This window comes from Mytilus galloprovincialis, chromosome 4, assembly GCF_965363235.1.
Source record: "Mytilus galloprovincialis chromosome 4, xbMytGall1.hap1.1, whole genome shotgun sequence".
Taxonomy (NCBI): Eukaryota; Metazoa; Mollusca; class Bivalvia; order Mytilida; family Mytilidae; genus Mytilus; species Mytilus galloprovincialis.
The window spans coordinates 53,263,867-53,269,964 of NC_134841.1; positions in this window are offsets into that span (position 1 = coordinate 53,263,867).

Sequence of the window (6,098 nt, forward strand, 5' to 3'; positions counted from 1 at the left end):
ATTTTAATGGCCTAGATGAACGAAAAAAAATTATGTTTTAAACTGTAGCTGAAAAAAAAATTTATGTTTTGCAATGTAGCTGAAAAAAAAATTATGCTGTCACCTGCTTGAAAAAAAATTTTGCACTGCTGAATTTGAGAATAGTGAAAATAACAACAGTTGAGACAGTGAAACAGCAGATTATAAACATCTGTCCAGTCTACAGATTAAGCTAAGATTTATATTTATACCTTATTACTTTTTGTATTTTCCTGTAAGTGTTTGATCCAGAAATATTTAAAAGCATTCCAAATCTCCCGCATGTACATGTATGCTACTAGATTAAGACATACTTAAAACTGCAACTATTATAAACATGATATGCAGGCGCGGATCCAGAGGGGGGGTTCCAGGTTTGGAACCCCCCCCCTTTTTTTTGGCCGATCAATGCATTTGAATGGGAGCATATAGCTGGAACCCCCCCCCCCCCCATTACTCTGGGTTGGGAACCCCCCTTTTTAAAATGGCTGGATCCGCCCCTGATATGGTCATTTTATAACAGGGATAGATATGGTATCATATTAAAGCAGTCTTTTAAAGTAGCCCTGATTGTGTATTTTCCTTTGTATCATTCTGTATCATTTTTTATACCTCTTTTTTCAATGGAATATCAATTATCATAGTTGGAAACAGTGGATGTTTATAATTTGGAGCTACTCACTCTTACATATGGCAATGGTGGCCACTTCAATTGCAGTATTAAAATTCAAGGACTGTGGTACCTGTATGACGGACTCAGAGAATATCATTATGTAGAAAGTGGGCTAAAAAAAACAACAGAGACAACAGCCAATGCCAGGATATAGACAGAGCCATGCAGTTTACATTTTACATCAATTAAAAAATTAAAATGAATTAATATGTAAATTTTATGGTTTTGAGAAAAATAGAATGTATTTCTGTTCCACATTATAGGAAAAAAAATCATCGGAGGAAGCTTAGGTTCCGAAAAAAATATTTATGAACATAATAAAAATCCCAGCCCCCCCCCCCCCCTCGATAAGAAAATGGTTGTTGCCTTAGGTGAAAGATAAGACTTCAATATTTGTAATTCGTTGTGTCCATGTGTCCAGACACATGCATGTCAACTTTTTGCACCGGAACCTTGCCCTAATCGAAAATAAAGGTGGAATTTCCCCTTCTCGGAAGCTCTCTGGCTTTATCAATACCGGTGTCCTAAAAGTTTGAAAATGAGCAGCGAGAGTTTTCTGAATTTTTGGTATGTTTTGGGATAAAAGTCAAACTTTATGCACACCAAGCCTTATCGGAAAAGAGCAGGTGGATTTTTTTTTTAATTGTCATTATGTTTTGATAGACAATTAAGGGAAAATAACTGTGTTCTCCGGCCTTTATAGGACAAATTTATGGACGTTTTGGTCCCCTAATTTGCACCATTTGCTTCAAATTTGAAATGCAAAGATATTTATTTCATTGTTAATTCATAGTAAATGATTGAAAAATAATTTTTGATGCCTATTTTACCATATTTTGGGGTTGTTAAGTTTATATGTTGAAACTTTTGCGGCAAATCTCAAATTAGGGGCTCATAATTTTTCTGTTTTGGGCAAATTCCTACTCATTCTGATAAGAAATATTTCATTTAAAGGACTTATTCCAAAATATTGAGCAAAATTACAAGAAAAAACTGCCCCTAAGTAATATTAGATTAAATGTTTACTTTATTTAATTGGTGTAAACACCAATTTCACATATCTTTTTGAAGGATTTGGGTGGTCCTTAAAAGGACCTTTGGTTGCATGAGTTGCTGGGTTACTGTCTCATCTATGGTGCTGGTAATAGTTTTCTCTTGCAGTTAGTACTATGGCTAAGAAAGGCAGGTACTGGGTCCAACTGTCCTTTTCTGTAAACATCTTGCTCTTTACTTTTTAGCTTGGCCTCTCTATGTTCCACTATTTTTTCCCCACTCTGTGTAACAATGTGTAAGACATCTATGTTTAACTTCAGGGTTTTTTTCATAGTCTTGCTTGTAGGTAAACTGTTTGTCCATGCTTTGCTGAGTTTCTGGCATGTTGTTTCTGTGAATTCCAGATGCCAATCTGGCCTGAATCCGGGTCCGTTCGCGCCCATTCACGTTCGCACCCACTCATGTTCGCCCCATTTCACTTTCGCACCCCACATGTTCGCACCCAAAGTCTGTTCGCACCCTACATGTTCGCGCCCAATTCTAATTGGTTTTGTATTTAATAACTTTGCAATTTTGTATGTGTTGAATAAATCTTAATCATGTTTTTGAGAGTGTATTGTTTAAAATAATAATATTCCTTTCTAATTTAAGTGGGAATCTGTCAACGTTTTATTTTGTGTTGGATAACACTTAATCATGTTTAACTTTTGTTTAGTGTATTGCCTATAACTTTATTTCATTGATTTGTTTTAAAATGAAGTGAGATTCTGACTACGATTTTTTTCTTGTGAGTTGAATAAATTTTATCATGTTTTAGTTTATATAATAGTGTATTGCTATATTTTATCATTTCATTGTTTCAGATCGGACCAAGCTGTTAAAAACAATTATCTTTTGGGTTTTTCAGTTAAAATATTCAATCTTTTACTCATACCAAGCTATAAATACATTCAGTATTTACATCAAATCAATTAAAAACAACAATCATGATTTTCCAAATATTCAACTGGAATTTGAATTTAAATTGGGCGCGAACGTGTAGAGTGCGAACGGACCTTGGGTGCGAATGTGCGAGGTGCGAACGTGTAGGGTGCGAAAGTATATTGGGCGCGAACGGACCTGATACCATCTGGCCTCCATGCCTCTTGAGAAGGTTACATACATTCTTAGGTAAATTTACACTCAAAGACCTGTGTTGTTGGTGGTGTTGTAAAGCTTCATACTACTAATTGCATCTTCGCTAAGCTTCATTCTCAAGATCTCTTGTAGTAACAACTTTTCTTTTTCGTCCATTTGTAGGATAGTAATGTTATGACAGCCAAGGATGCAATTCTGAAAACTGTAGGTTGAGTTTTGAACTTTTCATTGATTTTTCTCAAATAATCTGGGTAGGAATTTATGTGATTTGAAATGAATTTAGAAAAGTAACCTTAATTACACAATGATGTGTTCTTCTTTTGGAATTTTATTATTGATTTAATTTCATCAGTGTTTTTACTTTAACAAACACTTTAGTTTTTCCAAAAACTTGCACTAATAAAAAAGTTATGAGCATTTAAATATAGAAGGTATTTTGAGGGAAATGAAAATTCCATTCCAGAAAAATGATAAAATTTTGGTGTGAAGGTTGTGCTAATTGTCTGCATTGGTCAAAGGGAATTTTTTTTTAAATTTTACAAAACTGGAAAGAAAACCTGTTGCGACTAATATTTATAACCTTTCCATCATTATTTAAAGCAAATTTGTAATATAATAAATACATAAAAATTGTAAACACATATATCATGTTATGGGGGTATTTGCGAAAAAATATTAGTTATAACTTGAGGGACTGTTAAATTTTCCGAGCCGCTAGACAAGGGTATTTGGTCTCGAGGTATTTTTAAGGTGTCATTAACTGTTAACAAAACTTGGAACTTTTGAAAAACTAAGGCTTTTCTTCCTCAGGAATAGATTACCTTAGCTGTATTTAGCAAAACTTGAAGGAATTTTTGGTTCTCAATGCTCTTAAACTTTGTCCTCTATTTGGCCTTATAAACATTGTTTGATTCGAGCGTAACTGATGAATCTTTTTTAGACGAAACATGCTCTTGTATAAATATAATATTTTGAACCTGGTATCTATGATGAGTTTATTATATTTGAAATACCATTTAGTAATACATCAAATTGCTGGCCAATCCAACAGAAATCTGATTGCCATACTTTTAATAGGGATCATACTTTAGTTGAAGTAGTTTCTCATGAGTCCATAAGAGTCCAAAATAATTTGAATGCTTTCATTATTACAGGGATTCCTTTTAAGACTTCCAACAGTTTTCAAGAATTGCAAACAATTAGAATTATTAAACCAAGTAGTTTTAAATTTAAGTTTAAATTTTGTTTAGTTTTGACTGTTATCCTTTTAAGGAACCTGGGGATTTCAAGAGTTAGTTGATGATGATCTTACACTAAATAACTCAAAATGTGGTGATTAAGTTGAAAGCATCTATCCCATTGAACTAGAGATAAAGGATACAACAGATACAATTACGTCTGCCTCATATCTTGACTTACATCTAGAAATTGACAAAGAGGGTTGGTTGAAAACAAAACTTTACGACAAAAGCATGAAAAGAGATGATTTCAGCTTCCCAATTGTGAACTTTCCATTTCTATGTAGCAACATTCCAGCAGTGCCTGCATACAGAGTACATCTTCCAATTGATGCCATATTCCCTGGCTTGTATTTCCTATCATGATTGCCTTGATAGAGGGCTGGTGCTCACAAGGAAGCTATCAAATAAGAGTTCCAAATAATGAAGTTGAGATCATCCCTTCATAAATTTTCTGGATGCCATCACAATTTGGTTCACCTTTTTTTATGGAATAACCGTTTTACAGATGATATCAGAAATGTTCCTTATGTCATTACTACAATCCCCTTCCCTTTTTACATATGTGACCTATCGAATTAAACTATTACCAGGTTTAAATGAACAACACGACCTTCTGCTTATCCTTTCAGAGCACCGTTATTACTGCTGGTTTTTGACTGTCTCACTGGTATCTTTCGCCCCTCTTTTGAGACTTCTGAAGGATCACGTTAAGAATATTTTAAAGACGAAACGCATGTCTGGCGTACTAAATTATAATCCTAGTACCTTTGATAACTATTTAAAGAATCATGGTTAAATGCTTTCCAATTTTACCCTTATGCTAGCCGAAAAGGACCATTTGACGTCTAACGGCAAAAGGCATTACTACCCTCATTACTAGACTGAACTTGTCGACCTGGAACTTAATTCATAACACTCAAGTAATATTAATCATTTCAAAAATGAAAGGGTCCAGAATTGAGTATTTTTTAATCAACGGCATTGTCCTATGTTAGTTATAAATAAAGCTGAATTCTTTGATTCACAGTTTTTACGAAATATTTTAAAAGCTAAGAAAACTGTATCTTATAATCAGCATGACTTTATCAGATGACAATACCAAAAAAATACTAAAAGTTCAGGCTAAAATAAGGCTATACATAGTTATATACTGAAATTCAGTCACAAACCCATGATATCGCAGGGGTGTTCTAGTACATCTTAATAAAAGTGTAAGGGGTGGTAGAAATTGTGGGGTACTACACTTTTTGTTAAATTTTGAAAGTTTAAAATCATATATGGTATTTTTGTCTGAATTAAATAAATTATTTGTATTTTACTACTCCAGTTGCCATGGTTGGATAAAAAAGATATTGGGAGATAGTTTGGGATATTCTGGTGACTGAAAAACAGTAATTGGCGCAAAAGGACTGCTGCCCTGGTTTTGTACCAACAAAGACTGGTAGTTTAAAAGATATGTTAACATGTCAACTTAAAGCAAAGTAAAGAAATGTTATATACTGTACATCATTATTGTAATGCTCAGTTAATTATTCTTTTGCATTAAATATTGTTTCAATTATTTTTCTCAAATAGTTTTTCCATATCGCAGCCAGCAGAGCATTATTCCATGGAAGATGGTTAAAGAAATCTTCAACCAAGTCAGAAATTCTGCAGCTTTACCAAGAAAATAAGAAAGGCAAGTTTATTTAAGCCTAACAATTTCTATACATTTTCTAGTAATATTTGATAAAAATTAAGAAACTTCTTATTCTTCTTCCGAATACAGGAGCAGTGGCGGATCCAGAACTTTTCCTAAGGGGGGCCCGCTGACTGACCTAAGGGGGGGGGGGCTCCAGTCGTGCTTCAATGATTCCCTATATAATCAACCAAATTTTTCCCACGAAAGGGGGGCCCGGGCCCCCCAGGGCCCCACTGGATCCGCCTATGGGGAGAAGACTCCTAGTTAGGAGTGTAAAACTTACCGGGAAACAAGAAACAAAACTTTATTTTCTACATGCAAAACACTGAATTATTTTACCTGTTAAATATTTAAA